This window comes from Eumetopias jubatus, unplaced genomic scaffold (genome assembly GCF_037043125.1).
Source record: "Eumetopias jubatus isolate StellerSeaLion01/CBP00866 unplaced genomic scaffold, mEumJub1_p1.0 scaffold_13, whole genome shotgun sequence".
Lineage (NCBI taxonomy): Eukaryota > Metazoa > Chordata > Mammalia > Carnivora > Otariidae > Eumetopias > Eumetopias jubatus.
Genome location: NW_028274819.1, coordinates 68,712,562 through 68,738,622, shown reverse-complemented (window position 1 = coordinate 68,738,622; position 26,061 = coordinate 68,712,562).

The window sequence follows — 26,061 nt, the reverse complement described above, 5'->3', positions numbered from 1 at the left end:
CCTCCATCTTCTTCCCTGGAGATGGTCGTGGAAAGGCGATTTCTCTACCGTTTTGTTCCTTGAGAGCTTAGTGTCAGACACCTACACCTATGTCTCCAAAGGCTTCATGCTTCCCGAACCAAGAGGTGAGCACGAAATCGTGTTGGACGTGGCCTTGTTTCTCTGTGTCCAGTGGAAGGCGCTGCTGAGGCGAGCACACGTATATTTGATGGCACTCCAACTTCATGACACAAGACTTTCGTGGAGAGAAACCCTCCCCACAACGTGTTCCTCACCGTAGTGTATCGTACTTTCCGTCTCTTTCCTTTCGCACTACGTTGTAACAAGGTGCTTCCATCCGTAGGGAAAGAGCTGGTCGTCGACGGACGGCAAACCTCTAGATTTGTTCTTAGAGTTAACCATGGGGAGGCAATCCTCCTCATGCTTCCTCACATCATACATATCCATACTCATCCTTCTTCATGGAACGACAGGAGACACATTCGGGACGGACGGCTAACTCTTGGGTACGTCCCTCATGCCTTCACACCCACTACGGAAAACACTTTTATCTTCCTGAAACTGTAGGATAGCTGAGGGAGGACTTCTTCCCAAGCGGTTGGTCAAGCAACGTCCCAGGTGACGGCACATTCTCTATGCCTTCACACGTTCATGCCAGGATGCCGCTCATACGTAGGTGTATGGCTTTCCAGGATATCCTTCTCCCACTTGAAGGCATGACCTTTCCCCTCTGATCTCTCTCATACTCTTGAAAACATTCCTCACGGAACAAGATTTGAATTGGGAGAGACAATCTACACTAACCACTTCTGTGGCACAGGCATGGGGCACATGCCTTGCGCTGCCGCACTTACATTGGAATAGACAAGCATTTTCGGGGAAGATGTTCGTAGAAACACGGTTTCTCTGCACTGATGTTTCCTGAGACTGAAGTGCACGCCGCCTGTTTCGGATTCAACACATACCTGTTGTGACTATGTTTTCCCCGTGACGCCAGTCGTAAGCTCGAAGTCGGGTTTGACACAGACTTGTTTCGCGCAGTTGAGTCTGTGGCTTTCCTTTGGCGAACTCACATACATTTGGAAACCCCTTTTAGCGTCGTGACCCATGGTGTCCATTGAGCGAAGCCCTCCATACAAAGTAGTTCCACGAGGAAGGTATATCAGGCCTTTCCTCTGCTTCCTTTCACACTTGGCGTATGCCCGCCTCGATCCTTCGGAAAGGAGAAGGTAGACGAAGGACCGCTCCTCCACAGCATTGCTTTTTAGAATTAAGTGTAGAGCTCGTTCCTTACACTTCCTCCGATTTCCACACACACACCTCTCTAGGGGACAACTTGTTAGTTGGTGGTCACATTCGACCCACATGTCTCTTCACAATTCAGCGTATGGCACTTTCCTTACGCCTTCACACGAAGTCCTGAAAGCGCTTCTATCTTCCTGAAACAAGATTTGAGTTGAGAGAAGCTTTCGACACAACTCTTTCTCAAACAGTGGTATATGGCACAGGAGTTGTGCCTTCACTGGTAACGTTGGAAAGTTCTTCCATCTTTTTCCCTGCAGGTGGCAGTGGAAAGACTATTTCCCTACCGTTTTGTTCTTTGAGAGGTGAGTGTAAGACCCTTACCTTATATAGCAACACTCATCTCTCCAAAGGCTTCTTTCTTCAAGAACCCAGATGTTAGCACGAAAGCCTGTTGGACATGGACTCGTTTCTCAGAATTCAGTGTGAGGCTACTACTACTGAGGCTAGTCCGCGTGCATTTGAAGACCCATCCACCTCCATGACACAGGACTTGATGGAGAGAAACCCTCCGCCCAACGGGTTCCTCCCTGTAGAGGATCGCGCGTTCCATCGCTCTGTCGTTCACGCTAGGTTTCCCAAGCTGCTTCCATCCTTACGAAAAGAGGTGGTAGTCGAAGGACGGCAACCCTCGAGATTTGTTCTTAGAGTTTAACAGACGTATGCCATCTTCCTTACGCTTCCGCACATTATCCATGTCCATGCACATCTTTCTTCATGGCCACGACAGTAGGCCAATTCGGAGCGGAGAGCTACGTCGAGCCGATGTCCCTTACGCCTTCACACCCACTACGGAAAACACTTTCCTCTCACCGAAACGATATGATAGTTGAGGGAAGACTTCTTCACAAGTGGTTTCTCAAGCACCGTCACAGGGCCCATTCTAGGTGCCTGCCCCATTTCATGCTAAAGTGCTTCTCATCCTTCCGTGTATGTCTTTCTTGACGGATTTCCTTCTCACACGTAAAACCGTGTCCTTTTCCATCTGCTCTCACTCCTACTCTTGAAAACACTTCTCACGGAACAGGATTTGAATGGCGACAGACTATCGACACTAAGGACTTCTGTAGCACAGGCATGGGGCCCATACATTGCGATTTCACACTTCCATGGGAAAAGCCTACCATTTTCAGGGAAGATGTTAGTAGACACACGGTTTCTCGGGAGTGGTGTTTCTTCAGACTGAAGAGCACTCCCTTCGTTTAGGATTCAACACGTACGTTTGGTGACTAGGGATTCCGCGGGAACCCAGTTGGAAGCTCCAAGTCGCGTTTGACAGAGACTTGCTTCGCAGAGATTCGTGTATGCCTTTCCTTCGGCGAAGGCGCCTACATTTGAACACCCTTCCATCGTCGTGACACATGGTGTTCGTTGAGAAATGCCCTCCATAAGAATTTGTTCCGCGAGTAAGGTAGATCTCTCTTCCTTCCCCTCCGGATTCTTTCACACTTTGCTTCAAGCCGCTTCGTTCCTTAGCAAAGCAGATGGCAGTCGAAGGAACGCACCGCCACAGCGTTGTTTCTTAGACTTAAGTGTATAGCGCGTTCCTTACGCTTCCTCCCATTTCCAGACACACTCCTCTCCAGGGGACTACTAGTGTGTTGGTGGTCACATTCGAGCCACATGTTTCTTCACCATTCAGCGTGTGGTGTTCTCCTTGTGTTTTCACACAAAGTACTGACAACGCTTCTATCTTCCCGAAACAAGATCTGAGTTGGGAGAAGCTTTCGACACAAGTTCGTTCTCAAGCAGTGTTATATGGCACAGTACTTGTGCCTTCGCTTTTAACGTCGGAACCTTCCTCCATCTTCTTCCCTGGAGATGGTCGTGGAAAGGCGATTTCTCTACCGTTTTGTTCCTTGAGAGCCGAGTGTCAGACGCTTACACATACATCTCCAACGGCTTCATGCTTCCCGAACCAAGAGGTTAGCCCGAAATCGTGTTGGGCGTGGCCTTGTTTCTCTGAGTTCAGTGGAAGGCGCTGCTGAGGCGAGCTCACGTACATTTGAAGGCCCTTCCAACGTCATGACACAAGACTTTCGTGGAGAGAAACCCCCCGCACAACGTGTTCCTCGCCGTAGTGTATCGCGCTTTCCGTCTCTTTTCGTTCGCACTAAGTTGTAACAAGGTGCTTCCACCCGTAGGGAAAGAGCTGGTCGTCGACGGACGGCAACCCTCTAGATTTGTTCTTAGAGTTAAACACCCGTAGGCCATCCTCCTTATGCTTCCTCACATCATACATTTCCATACTCATCCTTCTTCGTGGAACGACAGTAGACACATTCGGAACGGACGGCTAACTCTAGGGTACGTCCCTCATGCCTTCACACCCACTAGGGAAAACACTTTTATCTTCCTGAAACAATATGATAGCTGAGGGAAGACTTCCTCACAAGCGGTTGGTCAAGCACCGTCACAGGGCACGGCACATTCTTTATGCCTTCACACGTTCCTACCAGAATGCCGCGCATACGTCGGTGTATGGCTTTCCAGGATTTCCTTCTCCCACTTGAAGGCATGACATTTCCCGTCTGCTCTCTTTCATACTCTTGGAAACATTCTTCACGGAACAAGATTTGAATCGGGAGAGACAATCTACACTAACTATTTCTGTGGCACAGGCCTGGGGCACATGCCTTGCGCTGCCACACTTCCACTGGAATAGACACGCATTTTCAGGGAAGATGTTAGAAGAAACACGGTTTCTCTGTTTCCTCAGACTGAAGTGCACGCCGCCTGTTTCGGATTCAACAAATACCTGTTGTGACTCTGATTTCCCCGTGACGCCAGTCGTAAGCTCGAAGTCGGGTTTGACTCAGACTTGTTTCGCGCAGCTGAGTCTGTGGCTTTCCTCTGGCGAACTCACATACATTTGGAAAACCCTTCAGGCGTCGTGACCCATGTTGCCCATTGGGAGAAGCCCTCCATAAATGTTGTTCCACGAGGAAGGTATATCAGGCTTTTCCTCCGCTTCCTTTCACACTTGGCGCAAGGCCGCTTCGATCCTTCGGAAAGGAGAAGGTAGACGAAGGACCGCACCGCCACAGCGTTGTTTCTTAGACTTAAGTGTATAGTACGTTCCTTACGCTTCCTCCCATTTCCAGACACACTCCTCTCTAGGGGACTACTAGTGTGTTGGTGGTCACATTCGAGCCACATGTTTCTTCACCATTCAGCGTGTGGTGTTCTCCTTGTGTTTTCACACAAAGTACTGACAACGCTTCTATCTTCCCGAAACAAGATCTGAGTTGGGAGAAGCTTTCGACACAAGTTCGTTCTCAAGCAGTGGTATATGGCACTGTACTTGTCCCTTCGCTTTTAACGTCGGGACTTTCCTCCATCTTCTTCCCTGTAGATGGTCGTGGAAAGGCGATTTCTCTACCGTTTTGTTCCTTGAGAGCTTAGTGTCAGACACCTACACCTATGTCTCCAAAGGCTTCATGCTTCCCGAACCAAGAGGTGAGCACGAAATCGTGTTGGACGTGGCCTTGTTTCTCTGTGTCCAGTGGAAGGCGCTGCTGAGGCGAGCACACGTATATTTGATGGCACTCCAACTTCATGACACAAGACTTTCGTGGAGAGAAACCCTCCCCACAACGTGTTCCTCACCGTAGTGTATCGTACTTTCCGTCTCTTTCCTTTCGCACTACGTTGTAACAAGGTGCTTCCATCCGTAGGGAAAGAGCTGGTCGTCGACGGACGGCAAACCTCTAGATTTGTTCTTAGAGTTAACCATGGGGAGGCAATCCTCCTCATGCTTCCTCACATCATACATATCCATACTCATCCTTCTTCATGGAACGACAGGAGACACATTCGGGACGGACGGCTAACTCTTGGGTACGTCCCTCATGCCTTCACACCCACTACGGAAAACACTTTTATCTTCCTGAAACTGTAGGATAGCTGAGGGAGGACTTCTTCCCAAGCGGTTGGTCAAGCAACGTCCCAGGTGACGGCACATTCTCTATGCCTTCACACGTTCATGCCAGGATGCCGCTCATACGTAGGTGTATGGCTTTCCAGGATATCCTTCTCCCACTTGAAGGCATGACCTTTCCCCTCTGATCTCTCTCATACTCTTGAAAACATTCCTCACGGAACAAGATTTGAATTGGGAGAGACAATCTACACTAACCACTTCTGTGGCACAGGCATGGGGCACATGCCTTGCGCTGCCGCACTTACATTGGAATAGACAAGCATTTTCGGGGAAGATGTTCGTAGAAACACGGTTTCTCTGCACTGATGTTTCCTGAGACTGAAGTGCACGCCGCCTGTTTCGGATTCAACACATACCTGTTGTGACTATGTTTTCCCCGTGACGCCAGTCGTAAGCTCGAAGTCGGGTTTGACACAGACTTGTTTCGCGCAGTTGAGTCTGTGGCTTTCCTTTGGCGAACTCACATACATTTGGAAACCCCTTTTAGCGTCGTGACCCATGGTGTCCATTGAGCGAAGCCCTCCATACAAAGTAGTTCCACGAGGAAGGTATATCAGGCCTTTCCTCTGCTTCCTTTCACACTTGGCGTATGCCCGCCTCGATCCTTCGGAAAGGAGAAGGTAGACGAAGGACCGCTCCTCCACAGCATTGCTTTTTAGAATTAAGTGTAGAGCTCGTTCCTTACACTTCCTCCGATTTCCACACACACACCTCTCTAGGGGACAACTTGTTAGTTGGTGGTCACATTCGACCCACATGTCTCTTCACAATTCAGCGTATGGCACTTTCCTTACGCCTTCACACGAAGTCCTGAAAGCGCTTCTATCTTCCTGAAACAAGATTTGAGTTGAGAGAAGCTTTCGACACAACTCTTTCTCAAACAGTGGTATATGGCACAGGAGTTGTGCCTTCACTGGTAACGTTGGAAAGTTCTTCCATCTTTTTCCCTGCAGGTGGCAGTGGAAAGACTATTTCCCTACCGTTTTGTTCTTTGAGAGGTGAGTGTAAGACCCTTACCTTATATAGCAACACTCATCTCTCCAAAGGCTTCTTTCTTCAAGAACCCAGATGTTAGCACGAAAGCCTGTTGGACATGGACTCGTTTCTCAGAATTCAGTGTGAGGCTACTACTACTGAGGCTAGTCCGCGTGCATTTGAAGACCCATCCACCTCCATGACACAGGACTTGATGGAGAGAAACCCTCCGCCCAACGGGTTCCTCCCTGTAGAGGATCGCGCGTTCCATCGCTTTGTCGTTCACGCTAGGTTTCCCAAGCTGCTTCCATCCTTACGAAAAGAGGTGGTAGTCGAAGGACGGCAACCCTCGAGATTTGTTCTTAGAGTTTAACAGACGTATGCCATCTTCCTTACGCTTCCGCACATTATCCATGTCCATGCACATCTTTCTTCATGGCCACGACAGTAGGCCAATTCGGAGCGGAGAGCTACGTCGAGCCGATGTCCCTTTACGCCTTCACACCCACTACGGAAAACACTTTCCTCTCACCGAAACGATATGATAGTTGAGGGAAGACTTCTTCACAAGTGGTTTCTCAAGCACCGTCACAGGGCCCATTCTAGGTGCCTGCACCATTTCATGCTAAAGTGCTTCTCATCCTTCCGTGTATGTCTTTCTTGACGGATTTCCTTCTCACACGTAAAACCGTGTCCTTTTCCATCTGCTCTCACTCCTACTCTTGAAAACACTTCTCACGGAACAGGATTTGAATGGCGACAGACTATCGACACTAAGGACTTCTGTAGCACAGGCATGGGGCCCATACATTGCGATTTCACACTTCCATGGGAAAAGCCTACCATTTTCAGGGAAGATGTTAGTAGACACACGGTTTCTCGGGAGTGGTGTTTCTTCAGACTGAAGAGCACTCCCTTCGTTTAGGATTCAACACGTACGTTTGGTGACTAGGGATTCCGCGGGAACCCAGTTGGAAGCTCCAAGTCGCGTTTGACAGAGACTTGCTTCGCAGAGATTCGTGTATGCCTTTCCTTCGGCGAAGGCGCCTACATTTGAACACCCTTCCATCGTCGTGACACATGGTGTTCGTTGAGAAATGCCCTCCATAAGAATTTGTTCCGCGAGTAAGGTAGATCTCTCTTCCTTCCCCTCCGGATTCTTTCACACTTTGCTTCAAGCCGCTTCGTTCCTTAGCAAAGCAGATGGCAGTCGAAGGAACGCACCGCCACAGCGTTGTTTCTTAGACTTAAGTGTATAGCGCGTTCCTTACGCTTCCTCCCATTTCCAGACACACTCCTCTCCAGGGGACTACTAGTGTGTTGGTGGTCACATTCGAGCCACATGTTTCTTCACCATTCAGCGTGTGGTGTTCTCCTTGTGTTTTCACACAAAGTACTGACAACGCTTCTATCTTCCCGAAACAAGATCTGAGTTGGGAGAAGCTTTCGACACAAGTTCGTTCTCAAGCAGTGTTATATGGCACAGTACTTGTGCCTTCGCTTTTAACGTCGGAACCTTCCTCCATCTTCTTCCCTGGAGATGGTCGTGGAAAGGCGATTTCTCTACCGTTTTGTTCCTTGAGAGCCGAGTGTCAGACGCTTACACATACATCTCCAACGGCTTCATGCTTCCCGAACCAAGAGGTTAGCCCGAAATCGTGTTGGGCGTGGCCTTGTTTCTCTGAGTTCAGTGGAAGGCGCTGCTGAGGCGAGCTCACGTACATTTGAAGGCCCTTCCAACGTCATGACACAAGACTTTCGTGGAGAGAAACCCCCCGCACAACGTGTTCCTCGCCGTAGTGTATCGCGCTTTCCGTCTCTTTTCGTTCGCACTAAGTTGTAACAAGGTGCTTCCACCCGTAGGGAAAGAGCTGGTCGTCGACGGACGGCAACCCTCTAGATTTGTTCTTAGAGTTAAACACCCGTAGGCCATCCTCCTTATGCTTCCTCACATCATACATTTCCATACTCATCCTTCTTCGTGGAACGACAGTAGACACATTCGGAACGGACGGCTAACTCTAGGGTACGTCCCTCATGCCTTCACACCCACTAGGGAAAACACTTTTATCTTCCTGAAACAATATGATAGCTGAGGGAAGACTTCCTCACAAGCGGTTGGTCAAGCACCGTCACAGGGCACGGCACATTCTTTATGCCTTCACACGTTCCTACCAGAATGCCGCGCATACGTCGGTGTATGGCTTTCCAGGATTTCCTTCTCCCACTTGAAGGCATGACATTTCCCGTCTGCTCTCTTTCATACTCTTGGAAACATTCTTCACGGAACAAGATTTGAATCGGGAGAGACAATCTACACTAACTATTTCTGTGGCACAGGCCTGGGGCACATGCCTTGCGCTGCCACACTTCCACTGGAATAGACACGCATTTTCAGGGAAGATGTTAGAAGAAACACGGTTTCTCTGTTTCCTCAGACTGAAGTGCACGCCGCCTGTTTCGGATTCAACAAATACCTGTTGTGACTCTGATTTCCCCGTGACGCCAGTCGTAAGCTCGAAGTCGGGTTTGACTCAGACTTGTTTCGCGCAGCAGAGTCTGTGGCTTTCCTCTGGCGAACTCACATACATTTGGAAAACCCTTCAGGCGTCGTGACCCATGTTGCCCATTGGGAGAAGCCCTCCATAAATGTTGTTCCACGAGGAAGGTATATCAGGCTTTTCCTCCGCTTCCTTTCACACTTGGCGCAAGGCCGCTTCGATCCTTCGGAAAGGAGAAGGTAGACGAAGGACCGCACCGCCACAGCGTTGTTTCTTAGACTTAAGTGTATAGTACGTTCCTTACGCTTCCTCCCATTTCCAGACACACTCCTCTCTAGGGGACTACTAGTGTGTTGGTGGTCACATTCGAGCCACATGTTTCTTCACCATTCAGCGTGTGGTGTTCTCCTTGTGTTTTCACACAAAGTACTGACAACGCTTCTATCTTCCCGAAACAAGATCTGAGTTGGGAGAAGCTTTCGACACAAGTTCGTTCTCAAGCAGTGGTATATGGCACTGTACTTGTCCCTTCGCTTTTAACGTCGGGACTTTCCTCCATCTTCTTCCCTGTAGATGGTCTTGGAAAGGCGATTTCTCTACCGTTTTGTTCCTTGAGAGCTTAGTGTCAGACACCTACACCTATGTCTCCAAAGGCTTCATGCTTCCCGAACCAAGAGGTGAGCACGAAATCGTGTTGGACGTGGCCTTGTTTCTCTGTGTCCAGTGGAAGGCGCTGCTGAGGCGAGCACACGTATATTTGATGGCACTCCAACTTCATGACACAAGACTTTCGTGGAGAGAAACCCTCCCCACAACGTGTTCCTCACCGTAGTGTATCGTACTTTCCGTCTCTTTCCTTTTGCACTACGTTGTAACAAGGTGCTTCCATCCGTAGGGAAAGAGCTGGTCGTCGACGGACGGCAAACCTCTAGATTTGTTCTTAGAGTTAACCATGGGGAGGCAATCCTCCTCATGCTTCCTCACATCATACATATCCATACTCATCCTTCTTCATGGAACGACAGGAGACACATTCGGGACGGACGGCTAACTCTTGGGTACGTCCCTCATGCCTTCACACCCACTACGGAAAACACTTTTATCTTCCTGAAACTGTAGGATAGCTGAGGGAGGACTTCTTCCCAAGCGGTTGGTCAAGCAACGTCCCAGGTGACGGCACATTCTCTATGCCTTCACACGTTCATGCCAGGATGCCGCTCATACGTAGGTGTATGGCTTTCCAGGATATCCTTCTCCCACTTGAAGGCATGACCTTTCCCCTCTGATCTCTCTCATACTCTTGAAAACATTCCTCACGGAACAAGATTTGAATTGGGAGAGACAATCTACACTAACCACTTCTGTGGCACAGGCATGGGGCACATGCCTTGCGCTGCCGCACTTACATTGGAATAGACAAGCATTTTCGGGGAAGATGTTCGTAGAAACACGGTTTCTCTGCACTGATGTTTCCTGAGACTGAAGTGCACGCCGCCTGTTTCGGATTCAACACATACCTGTTGTGACTATGTTTTCCCCGTGACGCCAGTCGTAAGCTCGAAGTCGGGTTTGACACAGACTTGTTTCGCGCAGTTGAGTCTGTGGCTTTCCTTTGGCGAACTCACATACATTTGGAAACCCCTTTTAGCGTCGTGACCCATGGTGTCCATTGAGCGAAGCCCTCCATACAAAGTAGTTCCACGAGGAAGGTATATCAGGCCTTTCCTCTGCTTCCTTTCACACTTGGCGTATGCCCGCCTCGATCCTTCGGAAAGGAGAAGGTAGACGAAGGACCGCTCCTCCACAGCATTGCTTTTTAGAATTAAGTGTAGAGCTCGTTCCTTACACTTCCTCCGATTTCCACACACACACCTCTCTAGGGGACAACTTGTTAGTTGGTGGTCACATTCGACCCACATGTCTCTTCACAATTCAGCGTATGGCACTTTCCTTACGCCTTCACACGAAGTCCTGAAAGCGCTTCTATCTTCCTGAAACAAGATTTGAGTTGAGAGAAGCTTTCGACACAACTCTTTCTCAAACAGTGGTATATGGCACAGGAGTTGTGCCTTCACTGGTAACGTTGGAAAGTTCTTCCATCTTTTTCCCTGCAGGTGGCAGTGGAAAGACTATTTCCCTACCGTTTTGTTCTTTGAGAGGTGAGTGTAAGACCCTTACCTTATATAGCAACACTCATCTCTCCAAAGGCTTCTTTCTTCAAGAACCCAGATGTTAGCACGAAAGCCTGTTGGACATGGACTCGTTTCTCAGAATTCAGTGTGAGGCTACTACTACTGAGGCTAGTCCGCGTGCATTTGAAGACCCATCCACCTCCATGACACAGGACTTGATGGAGAGAAACCCTCCGCCCAACGGGTTCCTCCCTGTAGAGGATCGCGCGTTCCATCGCTCTGTCGTTCACGCTAGGTTTCCCAAGCTGCTTCCATCCTTACGAAAAGAGGTGGTAGTCGAAGGACGGCAACCCTCGAGATTTGTTCTTAGAGTTTAACAGACGTATGCCATCTTCCTTACGCTTCCGCACATTATCCATGTCCATGCACATCTTTCTTCATGGCCACGACAGTAGGCCAATTCGGAGCGGAGAGCTACGTCGAGCCGATGTCCCTTACGCCTTCACACCCACTACGGAAAACACTTTCCTCTCACCGAAACGATATGATAGTTGAGGGAAGACTTCTTCACAAGTGGTTTCTCAAGCACCGTCACAGGGCCCATTCTAGGTGCCTGCACCATTTCATGCTAAAGTGCTTCTCATCCTTCCGTGTATGTCTTTCTTGACGGATTTCCTTCTCACACGTAAAACCGTGTCCTTTTCCATCTGCTCTCACTCCTACTCTTGAAAACACTTCTCACGGAACAGGATTTGAATGGCGACAGACTATCGACACTAAGGACTTCTGTAGCACAGGCATGGGGCCCATACATTGCGATTTCACACTTCCATGGGAAAAGCCTACCATTTTCAGGGAAGATGTTAGTAGACACACGGTTTCTCGGGAGTGGTGTTTCTTCAGACTGAAGAGCACTCCCTTCGTTTAGGATTCAACACGTACGTTTGGTGACTAGGGATTCCGCGGGAACCCAGTTGGAAGCTCCAAGTCGCGTTTGACAGAGACTTGCTTCGCAGAGATTCGTGTATGCCTTTCCTTCGGCGAAGGCGCCTACATTTGAACACCCTTCCATCGTCGTGACACATGGTGTTCGTTGAGAAATGCCCTCCATAAGAATTTGTTCCGCGAGTAAGGTAGATCTCTCTTCCTTCCCCTCCGGATTCTTTCACACTTTGCTTCAAGCCGCTTCGTTCCTTAGCAAAGCAGATGGCAGTCGAAGGAACGCACCGCCACAGCGTTGTTTCTTAGACTTAAGTGTATAGCGCGTTCCTTACGCTTCCTCCCATTTCCAGACACACTCCTCTCTAGGGGACTACTAGTGTGTTGGTGGTCACATTCGAGCCACATGTTTCTTCACCATTCAGCGTGTGGTGTTCTCCTTGTGTTTTCACACAAAGTACTGACAACGCTTCTATCTTCCCGAAACAAGATCTGAGTTGGGAGAAGCTTTCGACACAAGTTCGTTCTCAAGCAGTGTTATATGGCACAGTACTTGTGCCTTCGCTTTTAACGTCGGAACCTTCCTCCATCTTCTTCCCTGGAGATGGTCGTGGAAAGGCGATTTCTCTACCGTTTTGTTCCTTGAGAGCCGAGTGTCAGACGCTTACACATACATCTCCAACGGCTTCATGCTTCCCGAACCAAGAGGTTAGCCCGAAATCGTGTTGGGCGTGGCCTTGTTTCTCTGAGTTCAGTGGAAGGCGCTGCTGAGGCGAGCTCACGTACATTTGAAGGCCCTTCCAACGTCATGACACAAGACTTTCGTGGAGAGAAACCCCCCGCACAACGTGTTCCTCGCCGTAGTGTATCGCGCTTTCCGTCTCTTTTCGTTCGCACTAAGTTGTAACAAGGTGCTTCCACCCGTAGGGAAAGAGCTGGTCGTCGACGGACGGCAACCCTCTAGATTTGTTCTTAGAGTTAAACACCCGTAGGCCATCCTCCTTATGCTTCCTCACATCATACATTTCCATACTCATCCTTCTTCGTGGAACGACAGTAGACACATTCGGAACGGACGGCTAACTCTAGGGTACGTCCCTCATGCCTTCACACCCACTAGGGAAAACACTTTTATCTTCCTGAAACAATATGATAGCTGAGGGAAGACTTCCTCACAAGCGGTTGGTCAAGCACCGTCACAGGGCACGGCACATTCTTTATGCCTTCACACGTTCCTACCAGAATGCCGCGCATACGTCGGTGTATGGCTTTCCAGGATTTCCTTCTCCCACTTGAAGGCATGACATTTCCCGTCTGCTCTCTTTCATACTCTTGGAAACATTCTTCACGGAACAAGATTTGAATCGGGAGAGACAATCTACACTAACTATTTCTGTGGCACAGGCCTGGGGCACATGCCTTGCGCTGCCACACTTCCACTGGAATAGACACGCATTTTCAGGGAAGATGTTAGAAGAAACACGGTTTCTCTGTTTCCTCAGACTGAAGTGCACGCCGCCTGTTTCGGATTCAACAAATACCTGTTGTGACTCTGATTTCCCCGTGACGCCAGTCGTAAGCTCGAAGTCGGGTTTGACTCAGACTTGTTTCGCGCAGCTGAGTCTGTGGCTTTCCTCTGGCGAACTCACATACATTTGGAAAACCCTTCAGGCGTCGTGACCCATGTTGCCCATTGGGAGAAGCCCTCCATAAATGTTGTTCCACGAGGAAGGTATATCAGGCTTTTCCTCCGCTTCCTTTCACACTTGGCGCAAGGCCGCTTCGATCCTTCGGAAAGGAGAAGGTAGACGAAGGACCGCACCGCCACAGCGTTGTTTCTTAGACTTAAGTGTATAGTACGTTCCTTACGCTTCCTCCCATTTCCAGACACACTCCTCTCTAGGGGACTACTAGTGTGTTGGTGGTCACATTCGAGCCACATGTTTCTTCACCATTCAGCGTGTGGTGTTCTCCTTGTGTTTTCACACAAAGTACTGACAACGCTTCTATCTTCCCGAAACAAGATCTGAGTTGGGAGAAGCTTTCGACACAAGTTCGTTCTCAAGCAGTGGTATATGGCACTGTACTTGTCCCTTCGCTTTTAACGTCGGGACTTTCCTCCATCTTCTTCCCTGTAGATGGTCGTGGAAAGGCGATTTCTCTACCGTTTTGTTCCTTGAGAGCTTAGTGTCAGACACCTACACCTATGTCTCCAAAGGCTTCATGCTTCCCGAACCAAGAGGTGAGCACGAAATCGTGTTGGACGTGGCCTTGTTTCTCTGTGTCCAGTGGAAGGCGCTGCTGAGGCGAGCACACGTATATTTGATGGCACTCCAACTTCATGACACAAGACTTTCGTGGAGAGAAACCCTCCCCACAACGTGTTCCTCACCGTAGTGTATCGTACTTTCCGTCTCTTTCCTTTCGCACTACGTTGTAACAAGGTGCTTCCATCCGTAGGGAAAGAGCTGGTCGTCGACGGACGGCAAACCTCTAGATTTGTTCTTAGAGTTAACCATGGGGAGGCAATCCTCCTCATGCTTCCTCACATCATACATATCCATACTCATCCTTCTTCATGGAACGACAGGAGACACATTCGGGACGGACGGCTAACTCTTGGGTACGTCCCTCATGCCTTCACACCCACTACGGAAAACACTTTTATCTTCCTGAAACTGTAGGATAGCTGAGGGAGGACTTCTTCCCAAGCGGTTGGTCAAGCAACGTCCCAGGTGACGGCACATTCTCTATGCCTTCACACGTTCATGCCAGGATGCCGCTCATACGTAGGTGTATGGCTTTCCAGGATATCCTTCTCCCACTTGAAGGCATGACCTTTCCCCTCTGATCTCTCTCATACTCTTGAAAACATTCCTCACGGAACAAGATTTGAATTGGGAGAGACAATCTACACTAACCACTTCTGTGGCACAGGCATGGGGCACATGCCTTGCGCTGCCGCACTTACATTGGAATAGACAAGCATTTTCGGGGAAGATGTTCGTAGAAACACGGTTTCTCTGCACTGATGTTTCCTGAGACTGAAGTGCACGCCGCCTGTTTCGGATTCAACACATACCTGTTGTGACTATGTTTTCCCCGTGACGCCAGTCGTAAGCTCGAAGTCGGGTTTGACACAGACTTGTTTCGCGCAGTTGAGTCTGTGGCTTTCCTTTGGCGAACTCACATACATTTGGAAACCCCTTTTAGCGTCGTGACCCATGGTGTCCATTGAGCGAAGCCCTCCATACAAAGTAGTTCCACGAGGAAGGTATATCAGGCCTTTCCTCTGCTTCCTTTCACACTTGGCGTATGCCCGCCTCGATCCTTCGGAAAGGAGAAGGTAGACGAAGGACCGCTCCTCCACAGCATTGCTTTTTAGAATTAAGTGTAGAGCTCGTTCCTTACACTTCCTCCGATTTCCACACACACACCTCTCTAGGGGACAACTTGTTAGTTGGTGGTCACATTCGACCCACATGTCTCTTCACAATTCAGCGTATGGCACTTTCCTTACGCCTTCACACGAAGTCCTGAAAGCGCTTCTATCTTCCTGAAACAAGATTTGAGTTGAGAGAAGCTTTCGACACAACTCTTTCGCAAACAGTGGTATATGGCACAGGAGTTGTGCCTTCACTGGTAACGTTGGAAAGTTCTTCCATCTTTTTCCCTGCAGGTGGCAGTGGAAAGACTATTTCCCTACCGTTTTGTTCTTTGAGAGGTGAGTGTAAGACCCTTACCTTATATAGCAACACTCATCTCTCCAAAGGCTTCTTTCTTCAAGAACCCAGATGTTAGCACGAAAGCCTGTTGGACATGGACTCGTTTCTCAGAATTCAGTGTGAGGCTAATACTACTGAGGCTAGTCCGCGTGCATTTGAAGACCCATCCACCTCCATGACACAGGACTTGATGGAGAGAAACCCTCCGCCCAACGGGTTCCTCCCTGTAGAGGATCGCGCATTCCATCGCTCTGTCGTTCACGCTAGGTTTCCCAAGCTGCTTCCATCCTTACGAAAAGAGGTGGTAGTCGAAGGACGGCAACCCTCGAGATTTGTTCTTAGAGTTTAACAGACGTATGCCATCTTCCTTACGCTTCCGCACATTATCCATGTCCATGCACATCTTTCTTCATGGCCACGACAGTAGGCCAATTCGGAGCGGAGAGCTACGTCGAGCCGATGTCCCTTACGCCTTCACACCCACTACGGAAAACACTTTCCTCTCACCGAAACGATATGATAGTTGAGGGAAGACTTCTTCACAAGTGGTTTCTCAAGCACCGTCACAGGGCCCATTCTAGGTGCCTGCCCCATTTCATGCTAAAGTGCTTCTCATCCTTCCGTGTATGTCTTTCTTGACGGATTTCCTTCTCACACGTAAAACCGTGTCCTTTTCCATCTGCTCTCACTCCTACTCTTGAAAACACTTCTCACGGAACAGGATTTGAATGGCGACAGACTATCGACACTAAGGACTTCTGTAGCACAGGCATGGGGCCCATACATTGCGATTTCACACTTCCATGGGAAAAGCCTACCATTTTCAGGGAAGATGTTAGTAGACACACGGTTTCTCGGGAGTGGTGTTTCTTCAGACTGAAGAGCACTCCCTTCGTTTAGGATTCAACACGTACGTTTGGTGACTAGGGATTCCGCGGGAACCCAGTTGGAAGCTCCAAGTCGCGTTTGACAGAGACTTGCTTCGCAGAGATTCGTGTATGCCTTTCCTTCGGCGAAGGCGCCTACATTTGAACACCCTTCCATCGTCGTGACACATGGTGTTCGTTGAGAAATGCCCTCCATAAGAATTTGTTCCGCGAGTAAGGTAGATCTCTCTTCCTTCCCCTCCGGATTCTTTCACACTTTGCTTCAAGCCGCTTCGTTCCTTAGCAAAGCAGATGGCAGTCGAAGGAACGCACCGCCACAGCGTTGTTTCTTAGACTTAAGTGTATAGTACGTTCCTTACGCTTCCTCCCATTTCCAGACACACTCCTCTCTAGGGGACTACTAGTGTGTTGGTGGTCACATTCGAGCCACATGTTTCTTCACCATTCAGCGTGTGGTGTTCTCCTTGTGTTTTCACACAAAGTACTGACAACGCTTCTATCTTCCCGAAACAAGATCTGAGTTGGGAGAAGCTTTCGACACAAGTTCGTTCTCAAGCAGTGGTATATGGCACTGTACTTGTCCCTTCGCTTTTAACGTCGGGACTTTCCTCCACCTTCTTCCCTGGAGATGGTCGTGGAAAGGCGATTTCTCTACCGTTTTGTTCCTTGAGAGCTTAGTGTCAGACACCTACACCTATGTCTCCAAAGGCTTCATGCTTCCCGAACCAAGAGGTGAGCACGAAATCGTGTTGGACGTGGCCTTGTTTCTCTGTGTCCAGTGGAAGGCGCTGCTGAGGCGAGCACACGTATATTTGATGGCACTCCAACTTCATGACACAAGACTTTCGTGGAGAGAAACCCTCCCCACAACGTGTTCCTCACCGTAGTGTATCGTACTTTCCGTCTCTTTCCTTTCGCACTACGTTGTAACAAGGTGCTTCCATCCGTAGGGAAAGAGCTGGTCGTCGACGGACGGCAAACCTCTAGATTTGTTCTTAGAGTTAACCATGGGGAGGCAATCCTCCTCATGCTTCCTCACATCATACATATCCATACTCATCCTTCTTCATGGAACGACAGGAGACACATTCGGGACGGACGGCTAACTCTTGGGTACGTCCCTCATGCCTTCACACCCACTACGGAAAACACTTTTATCTTCCTGAAACTGTAGGATAGCTGAGGGAGGACTTCTTCCCAAGCGGTTGGTCAAGCAACGTCCCAGGTGACGGCACATTCTCTATGCCTTCACACGTTCATGCCAGGATGCCGCTCATACGTAGGTGTATGGCTTTCCAGGATATCCTTCTCCCACTTGAAGGCATGACCTTTCCCCTCTGATCTCTCTCATACTCTTGAAAACATTCCTCACGGAACAAGATTTGAATTGGGAGAGACAATCTACACTAACCACTTCTGTGGCACAGGCATGGGGCACATGCCTTGCGCTGCCGCACTTACATTGGAATAGACAAGCATTTTCGGGGAAGATGTTCGTAGAAACACGGTTTCTCTGCACTGATGTTTCCTGAGACTGAAGTGCACGCCGCCTGTTTCGGATTCAACACATACCTGTTGTGACTATGTTTTCCCCGTGACGCCAGTCGTAAGCTCGAAGTCGGGTTTGACACAGACTTGTTTCGCGCAGTTGAGTCTGTGGCTTTCCTTTGGCGAACTCACATACATTTGGAAACCCCTTTTAGCGTCGTGACCCATGGTGTCCATTGAGCGAAGCCCTCCATACAAAGTAGTTCCACGAGGAAGGTATATCAGGCCTTTCCTCTGCTTCCTTTCACACTTGGCGTATGCCCGCCTCGATCCTTCAGAAAGGAGAAGGTAGACGAAGGACCGCTCCTCCACAGCATTGCTTTTTAGAATTAAGTGTAGAGCTCGTTCCTTACACTTCCTCCGATTTCCACACACACACCTCTCTAGGGGACAACTTGTTAGTTGGTGGTCACATTCGACCCACATGTCTCTTCACAATTCAGCGTATGGCACTTTCCTTACGCCTTCACACGAAGTCCTGAAAGCGCTTCTATCTTCCTGAAACAAGATTTGAGTTGAGAGAAGCTTTCGACACAACTCTTTCTCAAACAGTGGTATATGGCACAGGAGTTGTGCCTTCACTGGTAACGTTGGAAAGTTCTTCCATCTTTTTCCCTGCAGGTGGCAGTGGAAAGACTATTTCCCTACCGTTTTGTTCTTTGAGAGGTGAGTGTAAGACCCTTACCTTATATAGCAACACTCATCTCTCCAAAGGCTTCTTTCTTCAAGAACCCAGATGTTAGCACGAAAGCCTGTTGGACATGGACTCGTTTCTCAGAATTCAGTGTGAGGCTACTACTACTGAGGCTAGTCCGCGTGCATTTGAAGACCCATCCACCTCCATGACACAGGACTTGATGGAGAGAAACCCTCCGCCCAACGGGTTCCTCCCTGTAGAGGATCGCGCGTTCCATCGCTCTGTCGTTCACGCTAGGTTTCCCAAGCTGCTTCCATCCTTACGAAAAGAGGTGGTAGTCGAAGGACGGCAACCCTCGAGATTTGTTCTTAGAGTTTAACAGACGTATGCCATCTTCCTTACGCTTCCGCACATTATCCATGTCCATGCACATCTTTCTTCATGGCCACGACAGTAGGCCAATTCGGAGCGGAGAGCTACGTCGAGCCGATGTCCCTTACGCCTTCACACCCACTACGGAAAACACTTTCCTCTCACCGAAACGATATGATAGTTGAGGGAAGCCTTCTTCACAAGTGGTTTCTCAAGCACCGTCACAGGGCCCATTCTAGGTGCCTGCCCCATTTCATGCTAAAGTGCTTCTCATCCTTCCGTGTATGTCTTTCTTGACGGATTTCCTTCTCACACGTAAAACCGTGTCCTTTTCCATCTGCTCTCACTCCTACTCTTGAAAACACTTCTCACGGAACAGGATTTGAATGGCGACAGACTATCGACACTAAGGACTTCTGTAGCACAGGCATGGGGCCCATACATTGCGATTTCACACTTCCATGGGAAAAGCCTACCATTTTCAGGGAAGATGTTAGTAGACACACGGTTTCTCGGGAGTGGTGTTTCTTCAGACTGAAGAGCACTCCCTTCGTTTAGGATTCAACACGTACGTTTGGTGACTAGGGATTCCGCGGGAACCCAGTTGGAAGCTCCAAGTCGCGTTTGACAGAGACTTGCTTCGCAGAGATTCGTGTATGCCTTTCCTTCGGCGAAGGCGCCTACATTTGAACACCCTTCCATCGTCGTGACACATGGTGTTCGTTGAGAAATGCCCTCCATAAGAATTTGTTCCGCGAGTAAGGTAGATCTCTCTTCCTTCCCCTCCGGATTCTTTCACACTTTGCTTCAAGCCGCTTCGTTCCTTAGCAAAGCAGATGGCAGTCGAAGGAACGCACCGCCACAGCGTTGTTTCTTAGACTTAAGTGTATAGTACGTTCCTTACGCTTCCTCCCATTTCCAGACACACTCCTCTCTAGGGGACTACTAGTGTGTTGGTGGTCACATTCGAGCCACATGTTTCTTCACCATTCAGCGTGTGGTGTTCTCCTTGTGTTTTCACACAAAGTACTGACAACGCTTCTATCTTCCCGAAACAAGATCTGAGTTGGGAGAAGCTTTCGACACAAGTTCGTTCTCAAGCAGTGGTATATGGCACTGTACTTGTCCCTTCGCTTTTAACGTCGGGACTTTCCTCCACCTTCTTCCCTGGAGATGGTCGTGGAAAGGCGATTTCTCTACCGTTTTGTTCCTTGAGAGCTTAGTGTCAGACACCTACACCTATGTCTCCAAAGGCTTCATGCTTCCCGAACCAAGAGGTGAGCACGAAATCGTGTTGGACGTGGCCTTGTTTCTCTGTGTCCAGTGGAAGGCGCTGCTGAGGCGAGCACACGTATATTTGATGGCACTCCAACTTCATGACACAAGACTTTCGTGGAGAGAAACCCTCCCCACAACGTGTTCCTCACCGTAGTGTATCGTACTTTCCGTCTCTTTCCTTTCGCACTACGTTGTAACAAGGTGCTTCCATCCGTAGGGAAAGAGCTGGTCGTCGACGGACGGCAAACCTCTAGATTTGTTCTTAGAGTTAACCATGGGGAGGCAATCCTCCTCATGCTTCCTCACATCATACATATCCATACTCATCCTTCTTCATGGAACGACAGGAGACACATTCGGGACGGACGGCTAACTCTTGGGTACGTCCCTCATGCCTTCACACCCACTACGGAAAACACTTTTATCTTCCTGAAACTGTAGGATAGCTGAGGGAGGACTTCTTCCCAAGCGGTTGGTCAAGCAACGTCCCAGGTGACGGCACATTCTCTATGCCTTCACACGTTCATGCCAGGATGCCGCTCATACGTAGGTGTATGGCTTTCCAGGATATCCTTCTCCCACTTGAAGGCATGACCTTTCCCCTCTGATCTCTCTCATACTCTTGAAAACATTCCTCACGGAACAAGATTTGAATTGGGAGAGACAATCTACACTAACCACTTCTGTGGCACAGGCATGGGGCACATGCCTTGCGCTGCCGCACTTACATTGGAATAGACAAGCATTTTCGGGGAAGATGTTCGTAGAAACACGGTTTCTCTGCACTGATGTTTCCTGAGACTGAAGTGCACGCCGCCTGTTTCGGATTCAACACATACCTGTTGTGACTATGTTTTCCCCGTGACGCCAGTCGTAAGCTCGAAGTCGGGTTTGACACAGACTTGTTTCGCGCAGTTGAGTCTGTGGCTTTCCTTTGGCGAACTCACATACATTTGGAAACCCCTTTTAGCGTCGTGACCCATGGTGTCCATTGAGCGAAGCCCTCCATACAAAGTAGTTCCACGAGGAAGGTATATCAGGCCTTTCCTCTGCTTCCTTTCACACTTGGCGTATGCCCGCCTCGATCCTTCGGAAAGGAGAAGGTAGACGAAGGACCGCTCCTCCACAGCATTGCTTTTTAGAATTAAGTGTAGAGCTCGTTCCTTACACTTCCTCCGATTTCCACACACACACCTCTCTAGGGGACAACTTGTTAGTTGGTGGTCACATTCGACCCACATGTCTCTTCACAATTCAGCGTATGGCACTTTCCTTACGCCTTCACACGAAGTCCTGAAAGCGCTTCTATCTTCCTGAAACAAGATTTGAGTTGAGAGAAGCTTTCGACACAACTCTTTCTCAAACAGTGGTATATGGCACAGGAGTTGTGCCTTCACTGGTAACGTTGGAAAGTTCTTCCATCTTTTTCCCTGCAGGTGGCAGTGGAAAGACTATTTCCCTACCGTTTTGTTCTTTGAGAGGTGAGTGTAAGACCCTTACCTTATATAGCAACACTCATCTCTCCAAAGGCTTCTTTCTTCAAGAACCCAGATGTTAGCACGAAAGCCTGTTGGACATGGACTCGTTTCTCAGAATTCAGTGTGAGGCTACTACTACTGAGGCTAGTCCACGTGCATTTGAAGACCCATCCACCTCCATGACACAGGACTTGATGGAGAGAAACCCTCCGCCCAACGGGTTCCTCCCTGTAGAGGATCGCGCGTTCCATCGCTTTGTCGTTCACGCTAGGTTTCCCAAGCTGCTTCCATCCTTACGAAAAGAGGTGGTAGTCGAAGGACGGCAACCCTCGAGATTTGTTCTTAGAGTTTAACAGACGTATGCCATCTTCCTTACGCTTCCGCACATTATCCATGTCCATGCACATCTTTCTTCATGGCCACGACAGTAGGCCAATTCGGAGCGGAGAGCTACGTCGAGCCGATGTCCCTTACGCCTTCACACCCACTACGGAAAACACTTTCCTCTCACCGAAACGATATGATAGTTGAGGGAAGACTTCTTCACAAGTGGTTTCTCAAGCACCGTCACAGGGCCCATTCTAGGTGCCTGCACCATTTCATGCTAAAGTGCTTCTCATCCTTCCGTGTATGTCTTTCTTGACGGATTTCCTTCTCACACGTAAAACCGTGTCCTTTTCCATCTGCTCTCACTCCTACTCTTGAAAACAATTCTCACGGAACAGGATTTGAATGGCGACAGACTATCGACACTAAGGACTTCTGTAGCACAGGCATGGGGCCCATACATTGCGATTTCACACTTCCATGGGAAAAGCCTACCATTTTCAGGGAAGATGTTAGTAGACACACGGTTTCTCGGGAGTGGTGTTTCTTCAGACTGAAGAGCACTCCCTTCGTTTAGGATTCAACACGTACGTTTGGTGACTAGGGATTCCGCGGGAACCCAGTTGGAAGCTCGAAGTCGCGTTTGACAGAGACTTGCTTCGCAGAGATTCGTGTATGCCTTTCCTTCGGCGAAGGCGCCTACATTTGAACACCCTTCCATCGTCGTGACACATGGTGTTCGTTGAGAAATGCCCTCCATAAGAATTTGTTCCGCGAGTAAGGTAGATCTCTCTTCCTTCCCCTCCGGATTCTTTCACACTTTGCTTCAAGCCGCTTCGTTCCTTAGCAAAGCAGATGGCAGTCGAAGGAACGCACCGCCACAGCGTTGTTTCTTAGACTTAAGTGTATAGCGCGTTCCTTACGCTTCCTCCCATTTCCAGACACACTCCTCTCCAGGGGACTACTAGTGTGTTGGTGGTCACATTCGAGCCACATGTTTCTTCACCATTCAGCGTGTGGTGTTCTCCTTGTGTTTTCACACAAAGTACTGACAACGCTTCTATCTTCCCGAAACAAGATCTGAGTTGGGAGAAGCTTTCGACACAAGTTCGTTCTCAAGCAGTGTTATATGGCACAGTACTTGTGCCTTCGCTTTTAACGTCGGAACCTTCCTCCATCTTCTTCCCTGGAGATGGTCGTGGAAAGGCGATTTCTCTACCGTTTTGTTCCTTGAGAGCCGAGTGTCAGACGCTTACACATACATCTCCAACGGCTTCATGCTTCCCGAACCAAGAGGTTAGCCCGAAATCGTGTTGGGCGTGGCCTTGTTTCTCTGAGTTCAGTGGAAGGCGCTGCTGAGGCGAGCTCACGTACATTTGAAGGCCCTTCCAACGTCATGACACAAGACTTTCGTGGAGAGAAACCCCCCGCACAACGTGTTCCTCGCCGTAGTGTATCGCGCTTTCCGTCTCTTTTCGTTCGCACTAAGTTGTAACAAGGTGCTTCCACCCGTAGGGAAAGAGCTGGTCGTCGACGGACGGCAACCCTCTAGATTTGTTCTTAGAGTTAAACACCCGTAGGCCATCCTCCTTATGCTTCCTCACATCATACATTTCCATACTCATCCTTCTTCGTGGAACGACAGTAGACACATTCGGAACGGACGGCTAACTCTAGGGTACGTCCCTCATGCCGTCACACCCACTAGGGAAAACACTTTTATCTTCCTGAAACAATATGATAGCTGAGGGAAGACTTCCTCACAAGCGGTTGGTCAAGCACCGTCACAGGGCACGACACATTCTTTATGCCTTCACACGTTCCTACCAGAATGCCGCGCATACGTCGGTGTATGGCTTTCCAGGATTTCCTTCTCCCACTTGAAGGCATGACATTTCCCGTCTGCTCTCTTTCATACTCTTGGAAACATTCTTCACGGAACAAGATTTGAATCGGGAGAGACAATCTACACTAACTATTTCTGTGGCACAGGCCTGGGGCACATGCCTTGCGCTGCCACACTTCCACTGGAATAGACACGCATTTTCAGGGAAGATGTTAGAAGAAACACGGTTTCTCTGTTTCCTCAGACTGAAATGCACGCCGCCTGTTTCGGATTCAACAAATACCTGTTGTGACTCTGATTTCCCCGTGACGCCAGTCGTAAGCTCGAAGTCGGGTTTGACTCAGACTTGTTTCGCGCAGCTGAGTCTGTGGCTTTCCTCTGGCGAACTCACATACATTTGGAAAACCCTTCAGGCGTCGTGACCCATGTTGCCCATTGGGAGAAGCCCTCCATAAATGTTGTTCCACGAGGAAGGTATATCAGGCTTTTCCTCCGCTTCCTTTCACACTTGGCGCAAGGCCGCTTCGATCCTTCGGAAAGGAGAAGGTAGACGAAGGACCGCACCGCCACAGCGTTGTTTCTTAGACTTAAGTGTATAGTACGTTCCTTACGCTTCCTCCCATTTCCAGACACACTCCTCTCTAGGGGACTACTAGTGTGTTGGTGGTCACATTCGAGCCACATGTTTCTTCACCATTCAGCGTGTGGTGTTCTCCTTGTGTTTTCACACAAAGTACTGACAACGCTTCTATCTTCCCGAAACAAGATCTGAGTTGGGAGAAGCTTTCGACACAAGTTCGTTCTCAAGCAGTGGTATATGGCACTGTACTTGTCCCTTCGCTTTTAACGTCGGGACTTTCCTCCATCTTCTTCCCTGTAGATGGTCGTGGAAAGGCGATTTCTCTACCGTTTTGTTCCTTGAGAGCTTAGTGTCAGACACCTACACCTATGTCTCCAAAGGCTTCATGCTTCCCGAACCAAGAGGTGAGCACGAAATCGTGTTGGACGTGGCCTTGTTTCTCTGTGTCCAGTGGAAGGCGCTGCTGAGGCGAGCACACGTATATTTGATGGCACTCCAACTTCATGACACAAGACTTTCGTGGAGAGAAACCCTCCCCACAACGTGTTCCTCACCGTAGTGTATCGTACTTTCCGTCTCTTTCCTTTCGCACTACGTTGTAACAAGGTGCTTCCATCCGTAGGGAAAGAGCTGGTCGTCGACGGACGGCAAACCTCTAGATTTGTTCTTAGAGTTAACCATGGGGAGGCAATCCTCCTCATGCTTCCTCACATCATACATATCCATACTCATCCTTCTTCATGGAACGACAGGAGACACATTCGGGACGGACGGCTAACTCTTGGGTACGTCCCTCATGCCTTCACACCCACTACGGAAAACACTTTTATCTTCCTGAAACTGTAGGATAGCTGAGGGAGGACTTCTTCCCAAGCGGTTGGTCAAGCAACGTCCCAGGTGACGGCACATTCTCTATGCCTTCACACGTTCATGCCAGGATGCCGCTCATACGTAGGTGTATGGCTTTCCAGGATATCCTTCTCCCACTTGAAGGCATGACCTTTCCCCTCTGATCTCTCTCATACTCTTGAAAACATTCCTCACGGAACAAGATTTGAATTGGGAGAGACAATCTACACTAACCACTTCTGTGGCACAGGCATGGGGCACATGCCTTGCGCTGCCGCACTTACATTGGAATAGACAAGCATTTTCGGGGAAGATGTTCGTAGAAACACGGTTTCTCTGCACTGATGTTTCCTGAGACTGAAGTGCACGCCGCCTGTTTCGGATTCAACACATACCTGTTGTGACTATGTTTTCCCCGTGACGCCAGTCGTAAGCTCGAAGTCGGGTTTGACACAGACTTGTTTCGCGCAGTTGAGTCTGTGGCTTTCCTTTGGCGAACTCACATACATTTGGAAACCCCTTTTAGCGTCGTGACCCATGGTGTCCATTGAGCGAAGCCCTCCATACAAAGTAGTTCCACGAGGAAGGTATATCAGGCCTTTCCTCTGCTTCCTTTCACACTTGGCGTATGCCCGCCTCGATCCTTCGGAAAGGAGAAGGTAGACGAAGGACCGCTCCTCCACAGCATTGCTTTTTAGAATTAAGTGTAGAGCTCGTTCCTTACACTTCCTCCGATTTCCAC